This window comes from Camelus ferus, chromosome 3, assembly GCF_009834535.1.
Source record: "Camelus ferus isolate YT-003-E chromosome 3, BCGSAC_Cfer_1.0, whole genome shotgun sequence".
Classification (NCBI taxonomy): domain Eukaryota; kingdom Metazoa; phylum Chordata; class Mammalia; order Artiodactyla; family Camelidae; genus Camelus; species Camelus ferus.
In genome coordinates, this window is record NC_045698.1 from 54,219,005 (window position 1) to 54,233,622 (window position 14,618).

Sequence of the window (14,618 nt, forward strand, 5' to 3'; positions counted from 1 at the left end):
CTTTTCCTTATTCCTTCCTTCCGTCCAATGTTGGTTTTTGGCTGAGACCACAATTTCACCAAGAAATAAAAATTCCATTACACAGGAAGGAAGCTAATAAGTTTCCCCTCCCCAAATGCCATTAGAGACTTCCTGAATAAATGAGAAGCACATTAATTTAAAAAAAAAAAAAAAAAGAGTGCTTGCATAGCAAAGAAAACAGATTCTGGTCTACATTATAGTTAAAATCAACTTGAACAATAAGTGTCAGATATGGATAAGATCTATTACACATCTATAGCCAGTGAAGTTTGGTCCCCACAACTATGTGGACTTCAGTGCACTGTTAAATAACAAACAATGGGACTGCTATTACTTCCTTTTAAGATAATTTCGTAACATAATTATTTCACTAACAGGAGATTTCTTTTAGATATAATTATTACTGATATTTCTCATTCAAAATCACTCCATTATTCATTGTTATTATGGTCAGTGGAATAGATGGATGTAATTTATACACATAAACACACATAAATATATGTCTGTATGTGTGTTTAAATTTAATTATAAATATAGAATTTTATATAATTATTCAAATTTAATTGACACACAGGCTCAAATTTTACATTATACATAAAAATGCTACCTACATCCACATATATTCTTGTTTTGAGGGTCATTCTCTATTTTTTTTTTTAACAAAGTTACATAAAAATTCCTCCTGCAAGTTATATTTTAATTATAGTTAATGGATCATTAGCCTATTTGACTCATATTTAAAAGACAAAGAGAACAAGGTTTTTTTTTTTTTTTTTTTTGGTTATATTTTGCTTTGATTTTCTGTTTGTTTTGCGTGACAGTTTATCCACAAGTTGTAGTTTGTAGCCTAAGCTTTACTCTTGAGATTGCTCTCAGTAACTGACTTGGTCATTACAGAGATACTAAAATAATTAATAGTGGTAATTTTAAAAATATGTGACTTGAGATGAGATTTGGTAAAAATCGGTTTCTCTTCTATTTCAATGACTCCTAACAGTATAGCCATTGAAGTCAACTTAACGTTTGTCAAGATCCATTGAACTTTATAGTGAGCATCTGGGTAGTGCCACAGTGCAGATGTTGAGCAGAATACACAATAAAACTACCTCAGGTCTCATCTGGTTAATAACAGTACTTCACTGAAAAATTGCTTTTGGTAATTTCTGACTTATTTTTTTGTCCAAGTAAAGCTGTTCATCTTTTTTTTTTTTTTAAAGCACAATTGTGACTTCTTACAAAACAAAGCCCTCAACTTCTATAATATATTAAAGTAGAGGTTTTATGCATAGCTAAATGACTGAATTTCATTTTTCAAATTAAATATAAATTACTAATTATTACCTATGAGTCACAAAAATTAAGAACATCTCCATAAACCAAACTTAAAAATCCGAATATTTGGAAATGAGGGACAAGACATAAATGTAATTTATAACATATATATCTCTATTTTCTCTCTTTTTTGTGGGAAACTATATTCTTGAGTAGTACTCATATCAGATGCTCATTAAATACGAGGAACTGAAGGACCTAAAATTGTTTTAGTGGCATCACCAAAAAACTTCAACTTTTTTGTAACCCACAAAAAGCACTTTCTTTATGCATCATCCAGGCCTTACCCTGACAAATTCTCTATTTTTTCACGTTCTAATTCACTGTGGCTTCTGTGTTCTCGTTCTATTCTACTGGCTATTTGATTTTATTAATAACACAGTAACACATGCTCATTGTAGGAAAATCAGAAAACACATGAGAACCAGTAAGAAAGTAAAAATCAAGTGTAATCTCACCATTCACAACTACTATCACCATTTTTGTATAAATTTTTAAACTAAAAATGATTAAGGTATAATCTGTAAAGGTTTGTAAAGTGATATTTTCATTTAGCAATATATCCTAATACCCTTCACATTTTTAGTGTCATAATTTTTCTCAAAAAATTTTCCAAGTTCTTACTGCTTTATTATTCTAGATAAAAGGTCAGCAAACTTTCTCAAAAGGGCCAAGTAGTAAATATTTAAGGCTCGTAGTCTCTGCTGCAACCATTTAACCCTGGTATGGTAGACATACATCAAGCATGGATGTGGCTATGCTTCAATATTTTCAAAAACAGGCAGAGTACTGTAGTTTGCTGACCCCCTAGTCTCTAGATAGTTGCTTATAAAGAAATACTGCATATCATGATCACTGTCACCTATAGCTGAATATTTTACAGACTATACTCGACCTTTTCTAACAATAAGATTTACCCCAGCACACAACACCAAGGAGTATGTTCATTTCCTGTGATAATTGCGAATGTGATTCTTCAAAAGTGGTAGAAAATCCTCCATGCTGGAACGATACCAGAAAGACTTCCCCAGCTCAGTCTGTGTCTTAGAAACCTGTATTTCAATAGCAAAGTAGAAGGATGCTCTTCCCTCTCCCCTTTAGTCAACAGAAGTCCAAGTTAAATGAGTAGTAATTTGCTGACACACAGAATTTTCATCCCTGTTTCAAATCTATGAAAGAGAGAGAAATTGAGATTGAAGAAGTTGGAATAGCAGGAAACCTAGAAGTTTATATTCATCCACATCCATGCTTTCCTCCTTCCCCAGTGTGACAATAAAAGAGGTCTTCTCTTTGGATCCCTCAGTTTACTTATACTTGCTATGGATCCTATTCCCTATTGGTTTGTCATTATAGTTCAGAAATTCTCTTTTTATTCTCTCTCTTCCTCTCTGCCCCTTCCTTCCATCTCTTATGTCTCTCCAACCCCTCTCTCTCTCTCTTTACTTGCTTGCTCTCCTCTGTATTTAAACTTATTTAAGGTTTCCTTATCTTATAAATGCCCTTCCTAATTCTCAACTAGTACTCGCCTATGCGCCCACTCTTCCTTTTCACACCCAAGTTTCATGAAAGAAATGTGTACATTTCCCTTTTCTCATTTATTCCTCAATCCACTCTAACCAGGTTTTTGCTCCCATTTGATCCACAAAAACTGACTAAAGTTACCAGTGAAACCCTTACTGTTAAATCCATCTGTCACTTTTATCACTTATCTTGCTGGCCAAAAAGCACAAATTATATAGTCAAATTATATGATTTCAAATCTTGATTCTGTCATTTATGCATTTTCTTGGGAAAGTCATTTAACCTCTCTGTACCTCATTCATCTCATCTGGAAAATTGGAATGTATTAATACCTACCTCAAAGGGTTATTATGAAAATTAATAAAACATGCAAAACTGTTTACAAGATCTTAGTATACAGTAACCTCCAAATAAATATTAGCTAGTACTGCCCTCTCAGAAGCATTTGACACTATGAACCTCTCCTTTCTGAAAACATCTCTTTCCGTAACACATTCTCAAGGTTTTTTCCTTACCTCTTTGATTCATCCTTCCTAATTTCATTTTTACATTCCTCTTCCTTTATAAGCTGGTTCTCTCCCAAGCCCACCTCTCTACTCACATTACATCTTCTCCCTAGACTATCTCTTCCATTCCCATGGCTTCAGTTACCATCTGGTATCTTCCAGTCTCTTATCTCCCAAACAAACTTTTCTCCTTATCCAGACACCTGTATAAACTGGCTCCAGTACATCATCACTTGGCTATCTCAAAAGTATCCCAAGCTACACATGTTTAAAATTCATCCCATCCTCCCACTCCTCTCCTTCACCTATTCCTTCTCCCATGTTACCTATCTCAGTGAAAAGTACCAACTACCTATCCAGTATTTCAAGTCTGAAACAGGTGAGTTGTCCTGTATTCCATATTATGCCCCATCTTCCACATTCAGTAAAGATCCTGTCAATTTCATCTTTTAGTAGGTATCAAGCCTGTTCACATCCCTCTTTCCCTACTGCACTCTAGTCAATTATCATCTTTCATCTATATTATTTCTATAGACTTTTACCTGAAGTCTCTGTCTTGAGTTTTAAGGCCCTCTTCAATATATATTCTCCAATGCAACCAAAATATACTAATTGCAAATCTTATTAATGCAAAAAAAGTTTAATAGTTATACACTGCCCTTATGAAACTCTGGCATTCCTTAATATAGATTTAAAAAGCATTTATGGCCCGGGCTGTATTTACCTTTGGAGCTTTGTGTTATATCACCACTCTCTCCCTACCTCAGGTTTTCTACATAGATGATCATGCCATCTGCAAATAAAACAATTTTACCCCCTTTTTTCTTTTTGGCCTTTCCCCCTTTTTTCTTTCCTGAGTGCACTGGCTAGAACCTCCAGTATAATGTTGAACTGAAGTAGTAAAAGTAGATATCCTTGCTTCATTCCTGACAGTAGGGGGGAAAACATTCAGTATTTTACTATAAAATAGTGTTAGTGATAGGATTTATCAAATTGAGGAAGTTCCTTCTTATTCCCACTTTGCTGTGAGTTATAAAAAATGAATGCTGGATTTTGTCAAATGCTTTTTCTGTATTTACTAAGATGACACATTGCCTTGACTGATTTTCAGATGCTAAACCAACCTTCACATTCCTGGGACAAACTTCACTTGCTCACAGTTTACATTCTTTTTATACATTGTTGGATTCTGTCTGCTTAACTTTTGTTAAGAATTTTTGCATCTATATTCACGTGGGACACTGGTCCTTAGTTTTCTTTCTTAGAATGTCTTTGTCTCATTTTGGTGGCAGGATAATGCTGGCCTCATCGAATGAGTTGGGAAGTATTCACTCTTTAATTTTCTGAAAGAGTTCATGGAGATCTGGTATTTCTTCCTGAAAATGTTCGACAGATTTCAAAATAAATCTTTTGGGTATAGATTTTGTTTCGTGAAAACATCTTTACAAACAAATTCAGTTTCTTTAACAACTGCTCAGATCATCAATTTCTTCTTGAGTGGGCTTTGGTAATTTGTGTCTTTCAAGGAACTTGTCCATTTCATCTAAGTCGCAGAATTTATTGGTACAAAGTTATCATCATTTTAATATATACAGTATTTGTAATAATGCCATCTCCCTCATCCCTGATACTGATTTTGGGATCAGTTATAGATTTATCAATTTCATTGATCATCTCAAGGAATTAACTTTTGGTTTCACTGGTTTTCTCTATTTTTGTTTTTATTCATTAATTTCCACTCTGATCTTTATCCTTTACCACTTTCTTTCTGATTTTGGTTTTATTTGCCCCTTTTTTCCCTATTCACTTGAGGATGATGCCAAGGTCAACTAATCTGAGACCTTTCTTCCTTTCTTTTTTTCCTTTTAAAAACATTTTTTGATTTATAATCATTTTACAATGTTGTGTCAACTTTCTTCCTTTCTAATACAGGTAGTTTACTGATGTACATTTCCCTTTAAGTATTGTGTTAGTGGCAATCTACAAATTTTTATGTCATTTTTCTTTTCATATAGTTAAAAACTTCCAAGTATTGTGGAATTTTCCAAATATTTACCTGTTACTGGTTTCTAAACTAATTCATTTGGCCAGAGATTATAGTTTGTATGACTAGAATTCTTTTAAGTTTATTAAGATTTAAGTTTTATGCTCAAGAATACTGCTTACCTTAGTAAATATTTACTATGCATTTGAAAAGAATGTACATTCTGCTGTTATGGGTGGAGTGTTCTATAAATGTCCATTAGGCCAAGTCAGTTAATGGTGGTGTTCCCACGTTCTATATCCTTACTGATTTTCTATCAACTTTCCTCTGTCAATCATTGTTAGAGAAGTATCTCCAACTACAACTGTGGATTTCTTTCTTTTTATAGTTCTGTTATTTTTACTTCCTGAGTAAAAGGAGTTTTAAAGCTCTGTTAATAGGTAGATAAATGTTTAAGATTACTATATCCTCTTGATTAGTTTACCACTTCGCTATTTAAAATTTTTTAAAACAAAAAATAGTACATATTTAAGGTATACAACATGATTTGATAGACCTATACATAGTGAAATGATTACTACAGTCAAGCTAATTAACATATCATCTCACACAGTCACCTTTGCATGTGTATAATGAAAGCACCTAAAATCTACTCTTAGTAAATTTCTAGTTCTCAGTATGGCATTATTAACTATGGTTGTCATGCTGTACCTTAGATCTCTAGACTTATTCATCCTACATAACTGTAATTTTGCACCGTTTGACCAACATCTTCCCATTTCTCCCACTTTCTCACCCATAGTAACCACTGTTCTACTCTTCAATCTTATGTATATGACTAAGAATTCACATGTAAATGATATTATGCAGGTTTTTTTTCTTCCTGTGTCTGGCTTATTTCACTTAGCATCATGTCCTCTTGTTTTACCTACACAGCTGTAAGTGGTAGATTTTACAATGACTAATGTTTCATCGTGTGTGTATCACAATACTTCTTTGACCCCTTGCATATGACATGACCTTCAGATTCCTGGCTACATTTCTTTGCTCTGACATTAACATAGCCACTCTTTGTTTTGATTAGTATTCTCCATTCTTTTTATTTTTAATGTATTTATTTCTTTATATTTAATGTGGGTTTCTTGTAGACAGCGTATAGTTGGAGCTTGTCTTTTCATCCAATCTGGCAATCTCTGCTTTTAAAATGGGATGTTTAGAGAAATGATTAAATATTGATATGATTAAGTTTAAATTTACCATCATGCCATCTGTTTTCTGTTTGTCATATCTATTCTTTACTCCCTTTTTCCTCTTTTCTGCCATCTTTGGGATTAATTGAATTTTAAAAATAATTCCTTTTTATCTCTTTTGGTGAATTATTACCTATAACTATTTTTTTATTTTAGTAGTTTTTCTAGACTTTATAATATACATATTTACAAAGTATACATACTTGTAATAGACTACCTTCAAGAATACGTCACCACTTCATGTAGAGCATGAAAAGCCTTGTAACAGTATACTTCCATTTCTCTCCTCCCAGCCTTTGTGTTGTCATTGTACATTGTATATGTGTGTGTGTGTGCACACTTGGGGTTCTTTGACACTCTTGAAATCTCTAAGTTTATAGTTTTCATTAAATTTAGAAAACTTTTATCAGTGATTTCTGTAAATATTTTTTCTGTCTTTCCATCTCTCTCCTCTCCTTTGGTGACTCCAGTTCCAGGTATATTAGACCACTTGAGGTTGATGTACAACTCATTGCTGCTCTGCCTTTCTTTTTTTTCAGTTTTTTTCTGTTTCATTTTGCATAATTTCTATTGCTATGTCTTCAAGTTTAGACATTGCAGAAGCAAAGATTACTAATCTGCCATTAATTCCATCCAGTGTATTTATCACCTTTTATAATTTTGTTTTTTTAACATATCCCATATATTTACTTAACATATTCAAGCTTAGTCTTCTAAATTTTTAAAGATATTGAAAATTATAACAACTGTTTTAATGTCCTTGCCTGGCAATTCTGATATCTGTATTAGTTCTAGATTAGTTTTGATTGAGATTTTCCCACTTCTTTGCATTGCCTCATCATATTTGATTGAAAGCAGACATTATAAATTTTACTTTGTTGGGTGCTGGATATTTTTATATTCCTATAAAAACTGTACTCCAGGACAAAACTCAGTTAAGTTACTTGGACACAGTTTGATCCTGTTGGTTCTTGCTTTTAAGATATCACAGGTGGGACTGGAGTAGCCTACAGTCTAAGAATAATTATTCTCCACTACTGTAGCAAGGGCCTTCTGAGTAGGCTACCCAATGGCCTGTGAATTACGAGGGTTTGCATTCTTTCTGCCACAGACTTCTTTAGAACCCTGCAGTTTCCCTAACTAAAGCACCTCTTATACTTCACTGAAATTCCTATTCTGGTTGTCTTTTTATTATGTAGCTCTTTCTCCATACTGTTGCTATATTAAGCTTGTACTTAAGCAATGCATTTTGTATTCCTGACACAGTCCTGGCGCACTGGGTAGATACTAGCTGAATAAATAAGAACATTCACAAGTGTATGTTGACAAAATGGAAAAAGTTTAAACATGTAAAATTCTGTAACTTGCATGACTTTTAAAACCTAGCGGCTATAATTTTATTCCTTAGGAAATCATAACCACCTGCATATTTTAACGTGAAAGCTTGGTTCAACTTGTATGGAACCAACCCTTTCAAGGTAAGTTTTATTTCCCTTCCTATCTCTTTGACATTAGGCGCCAGACCAACTTAATAGTCAAAGCAAAAACATTTACTCTACAAAACTTTGTAGACCCTCCAGAGTTTATTCATTTTCAGTGGTACTGGGCCAGGTTGAGCCTTCGTGGCCTCTGACCCTCCCCTGCCCGCAGTAGTACTATCTATCTATATTTACTGTCGTTCGTCAGAACCAGACAACTGGTCTGTTAAGCAGTGTAATGATGCCAAGAATTATCAGAGCAACATCCAAGAAACTCAGCATGCTTAGGAAGATGTTTTAAAACACAATTATAATGTTATGAAAATTGGAAATTAACTGCAAACTACTAATGATTTCTGCATTATAATCTCTGAGTTACTAAACCCTATAATCAATTTGTCTTTTTTATCAAAATATCACTTAACTATATTTCTAAAATGGACCCTTCATTTTAATATATATCACTATAGTAATTAAATCTTTTGTATATTCAAGTCTATACATCAATAAAAATGTTTTTATATAAAGCAACTACCAAAATCTTAAGGTTTCCTTGAAAGACTGTAGAAACATTTGTCCTCACAAAAAAAAAAAAACACAACAGAGTATTGCAGAAGGTATCAGAAGTCTAATTTCATTTGTCCTCAACTAACCTGAAATTCTTAAATAAGCTTTCAATTCATTTATTAAAGAAAGCAAAATTATCTTGAATAAATATTCAGTTTCTTTCAATTATTTTGTAGTCTCAACATATACAATTCCCACCATCAGTGACAAAAAAAAAAAAAAAGATTGCTTCTCCTAAGAAGTAAAACTTTAATAAACTACATTAAATAACAGAATTCAGTAATATATGACCCTATATTATTACAGAGAAGAAATCCTGAGTTGTGGCAATGCAGAAGGAAAGAAATTAATAAAGCACTACAGAGTAGAATTGCATCTATATAGCAATTGTACACTATAAATGTCCCTCATTCATCATAATCTGCTCAAATTAAAGATTCATTTTTAAGGTCTTGAGGATTCACTAAAGCAATGTCACAACTCCTTTTAAAACATCACATAAAATATGAAGGCAGTCTTGAACATGATACAAATGCTTAGACCTTTTTTTACTTACCATTGTTACACAACTAAGCAGTGCAAAAAGAAGTACAATTCAAGCGAGAAGGTATTTTCCATTTTTACTATTTATCTTAGTTGTCTATAGCAAGTAAGGTACACGTTCTTTCAAATCCCATTAACAGAGATTATAAAACATTCACTTCCCTATGTCACCTTCCATGTAAACATTTTTCGGAACTATACAAGAATATGATATTTTATATCAGATAATTGATCAAATAATTGACACTAACAACCAAGGAGAAAAAAGGAAAATCATAAGACTCATCTAATCATAATGTAATGTGTGTAAGAACAACCATCCCATGTCCTAAGGATCTCCTGAATAAACTAAAGCATACTTTTTTTTTGAAATCCAAAGTAGGTACCATTGCTTACATATACATTCCAAAAGAAACCACAAAACAGGTAATAAAACTAAAATTCAGCAGCTTAACAAAAAAATCAATATTCTATATATGGGATATGAACAATTAGTTAAATTTTAAAAGTACCATGAATATACTACAAAAATCATAAAAATATATCAAAATTTTGCTATAAATCTAAAAATGTGTGCTGAAAGCTACAAATCACAAATAAAGGAAATTAAAGAAGACTTAAATGGAGAAATGGATAGTGTTCAAGAATGGGAAGACTCAATATTGTTACTATTTCAATTTTCTTCAAACTGTCTGCAAACTCAACACAATTCCAATCAATACTCCTACAGAATTGCTTTGTAGAAATCAAAAAATGAAAAAGAATTAGGATAGTCAAAATAATTTTGAGAATGAAGAAAAAAAAGTCTCACACTAACTGATTTCAAGGCTTACATAAATATAAAGCTCAGCAAATAGGATAACATGGTCATGGAGAAATAGAGGATCCACATATATATGGTGATTTTAGCCAAGATGCAAATGCAAGTATGGAGAAAGAAGATTCTTTTCAACAAATGGTGCTGAAACAATTGGATATCCATATGCCAAAAAAATATTTTAAAATCCCAATCCAAACCTTGGACCACATATAAATTAACTCAAAGTGGGCCATATTCTAGGAGAAGACATAGGGTGAAAAACATTGGTGGCATCTTGGTCTAGACAAAGATTCCTTCATATACCACCAAAAGAAAAACTGATAAATTAAACTTTCTCAAAAGAACTTCTGCTCTTTGAAGGACACTATTAAGAAAAATTAAAAAAACAAGCCACAATAGAGACATTTCTGATAAAACTTTTGTATCCTAAATACATAAAGAACTCTCAAAACTTAAATAACCCTGTTTTAAATATAAGTAAAAGATCTTAAGACATCTCACCAAAGATGCAGGAATGAGATGTAAGCACATGAAAAGATATTCAGCATCATTAGTCAATAGGAATATGCAAACAAAACAACGAGAAGCCAGTACATACCTATTAGAATGACTTAGAAAAACACACAAAACTGACAATAACAAGTGCTGGTTAAAAACACGGAGCAGCTAGAACTCTCATACATGCTGGTGGTGGGAATGTAAAATGGTAGAGATGCTCCAGAAACCAGTTTGGTAGTTGCTTATAAAGTCAAACATAGAACCACACAACATAACAATCCCATTCCTAGGTATGTATCCAAATGAAGGAAAAAAACCCACAACAAGCCTATGTTTATATTGGCTTAATTGATAATTGCCCCAAACTGGAACAACTCAGATGTCTCTCAAGTGAGGAATGGATAAACAGATTGTGGTATATTCATTCAATGGAATACGACTTAGCAATAAAAAGGACAGACTGCAAATACATTCAGCATTATGGATTAATCTCAAATACATTATGCTAAGTGATTGAAACCAGACTCAAAAGGCTATATACTGTATGATTCCACTTATATGACATTCTAGAAAGGCAAGGCAATAGGAGTGGAAAACAGACCAGTGGTTACCAGTGGCTGGGATTAGAGGGAGGGGTTAACTACAAAGGGCTAGGGGGTGATTTTCTTGGGTGATGGAATTGTTCTGTATCTCCACTGTGGTGGTAGCTGCATTACTTTGTGTTTGTCAAAACTCATAGAACTGTACACCAAAAAGGGTGAATTTTATTGTACCTAAATTATGCATTAATATACAGTGGGGGAAAAAATGCCATAATCAGGTAATGAGAAATCAATACTAAGTCATTTGATTACAACTGTAGGTTGAAAAACGTGATCTTCTCAAATTTCAATTAGTCCTAGATGCTGTTCAAGATTTTACTACTATAAGGCAATATTCTATCATTTAGTAGATAAAATATTTAAAATAGAATAAAAAACTGGGAAACTACTGTATATAACGATAATGTGCAAAAATAGGGCATGCATGCCCTCTACTCTCAAGACCATCTCATTTCATGTATTGAATACATGTCTACTTAAAGTAAGAACAGAAGGCAAGAAATACCAGTAATGTGTAATCAAAGTAATAAGACACTATAGTGTGTTGGGGGAAAAAATCCTCCTTCCTTCTCCTTCCCCTTCCTCCCTTTCCTCTTCTCTGAAAGCCCAGGTTTTTCCAAAAGTGCTAGATCTGAGGATGTAAGGTAACTGCTTTTCAAAAGAATAGTGTTCTTACTAAGAAGATACACATGGATTAGTCTCACCAGCTTCCCTCTCATTTATATTGCCACATCCCTCAACTGGGGACACACCATTGATCTATTATTATCAATGAGTAGTTAGTGTCTCAGGGGCAGCCAACCTCTAGGCTAATCAGTGATCCATGAGGCATACGGGCTTCAAGAACCCTGCTTAGAAAAAGTGATGGTAATTTGTTTAACCAGTCAGACTGAATATTCTTAGGTATAAACAGGAGAAAACTGGCTAATCAGCAACAAAAGGAAGCACCAATACACAGAAAGAAGTAGAGTGTGAATGGGGCATGCAAGGGTGCATGTGTGCATGGTGAGAACACATTTGCCAGGAGAGTGCCTGCGTGAAATGGCTGGTGATGAGAAAGAAAGAAGCGACAACCTAGAACTGCCTTGGAACCTAATAGTTTTCTAGTTTCAGTTCTTTATCCATTTTGTGGGTCCTTTAATAAAATTCCTTGTTCTTAAAGTGGTATATTGAGTATGTTTCACTGTTTATTCTACCCTCAACCACTTTCAGAAAAACTTTCCTGAGATTGTCATCCCTAAGGACTACATGTAGCTGACTGGCCCAAAGTAAGTATCTGATCCAAAGCAGCCTGCCCCACCAGATTCTGTAAAGACTATAAACCATATTACCCAGACTCACACAGAAGTGAGTGACTCTCCAACAAAGGACGTGGAGAGTTTGGGTTGTAATCCCCATCTTAGAACATCGAAGTCTCATGTATAATAAGGCTATGAGTTACCAAAAATCACGAGAAAGCTAGACTAAAGAATGAGCCAGTCATTTACAAGCTCTAGTATCCAAAAGCTCTCTCCTGGTCTCCTACTCCTTCTAATGCTAAACATCACCTGACAAGATTCCTACAAAGACAACTACGATGCCTGCTGTTTGGCCAATAATGGCTGCACAACTATCAATTGTTAAGCTGTATTCCAATTATAGGGATATTAAAATGTTTTTTAAAAAATGCATCTTAGAATTTATGAAATATTTCAATTTGGTTCATTAACTGTATTCAAAGGATGTTCTGGTGCTTGGAAAGAGTTCCACTCTCTTAATTTAGGGTTCCTCTCTCCTCTCTCTTCACACATATCCCTATCATGGAAATTAGTTCTAGAAATATCTTGCTAGTTGCTGCCAAAAAAGCAAAACTTTCCATACTTACACTTTTGTGTTCCCTGTCTACTTAAAATTTCAAAAGCAATATCATGGCACCTGAAAAGAACCAACTCCTATGATTTCCTCCCCTACTCCCATCAAAGTGAGATTTGCAAGATGATAAAGATTATGTGAAGTTTTCTTGTATATCTGTTCCTCTCATTATCCCTTTCCATATAAAATGCTTAATGATTCTTTACCATTTAATAAGAGCAGTTTATTAATATGTTCAGTTTCTTTTAGAAATATATTTCTAAATAAAAAATTGACTTTTTCTCCCCAAACAGTCCAATGGAGCATAACACCTGAAATTAGCCTCTTAAAAAAATTCAAAGTCATTTAACCAGAAGTTAATGTCTGTTGATTATCATCCTGTGATAGCAACTATTTAAAAAAAAAACTTTTAAACATATATAGAGCATAGCAAAAATAATTTTTAAAAGCTGTAATAAACTCATTTCCTCACATCACAAATGTGTAAACCCACTGGTCTAAAAATTTTAAGATGAAAAGATAATTTTTGTTAAAGTCCCACAAGGATTCTCTGAAGTGCCAGTATAAATAACAGGTGTAGTTTTTAAGTACTGTAAAAACTGTTCCCCTATTTTACAATAATATATATCTATACCAAGTCACAAGTTTGTGTTCCATGGCATTGTGTACATACTTCTATTATAGATTTATCAAGTCTTATTTTAGCTTGAGTTTGCCTTTTCATAGACCATAAACTCACTGAGAAAGAACCAACCTTATCCTTCACCTTAGAGTCTTTAGCACCTATAACAGTGCTTACCTCAGGTTAGATGCATTAAAAGAATCTGATGAAATAATTATCCATTTCACCAGAAATCTTAGTAAAATGATTAACTTTAGGCTAGTAAGCCTTACGTTTGTAGAATCTCACACATTCAGGAAAAAAAAAAGTTTCCAGCCAATATGCTCAACTTCCATCTTAATTTGGCTGAGAAGGAAGGTTGTATGTTCATATTTCTTAACTTTCATCCTTAAAAAATACTAAACTCAGTAATACTTTCATTTCTTCAGTCATTCATTTAGTAGTAAGAGCTCAAAGGAGAAAACATCAGGCTCAAAGAGAACCATAATAAAGGGAAATTCCTGATTACTGAATACGTTGTGTACAGCAACTGAAAAAAATAGGAAAATAAAATGTGGGACTACTTATTTATTAAAGACAGACTATGAGTAATACATATTCATTCAATCTATTAATCTATTTAGATCCTGATAAATAACTGTGCTAAACAGCATTGTTTTTATAATGTTAATGCAGTGTGCATATAAGGCTCAGATTATAAAATGAATTCTTATGAGAGCAAGGTAATTTTACTCTGTCCCACAGTTTATTTGAAAAGTGTCTGCTATTCAAAGTGTCTGCTATTTGTCTATATACAAATATCACTACCATTATTAAAATATAAAGCAAGTTTTTTTATAAAAAGTCATTAGGATGTATATATTTTTATATTTCAAAAAATACAACCATTTAAAAATTTCTCTTTGTACATACACGACAAATTTTTCTCTGTGAATAATAAGCCAAGATTTGAAGTTGGGTATTTGTCCTACATAAATGGTCTTAAGAAATCTAGCTTGTAGAACAGTCTCTGTTAGAAACATA

General features: G+C 33.2%; 1 protein-coding gene and 1 long non-coding RNA gene across 5 annotated transcripts in view; one reads left to right on the forward strand and one right to left on the reverse strand.

Moving 5' to 3' along the window:
* SSBP2 (single stranded DNA binding protein 2) overlaps positions 1-14,618 on the reverse strand; it is a 250,407-nt gene that overhangs the window by 104,599 nt on the left and 131,190 nt on the right. The gene's annotated exons all lie outside the window — the stretch shown is intronic.
* LOC116662111 overlaps positions 1-14,618 on the forward strand; it is a 32,966-nt gene that overhangs the window by 1,261 nt on the left and 17,087 nt on the right. The window contains exon 2 of the long non-coding RNA XR_004318095.1: positions 8,023-8,092. This is a non-coding gene — a long non-coding RNA (uncharacterized LOC116662111). The remainder of the gene's footprint in view (positions 1-8,022; positions 8,093-14,618) is intronic.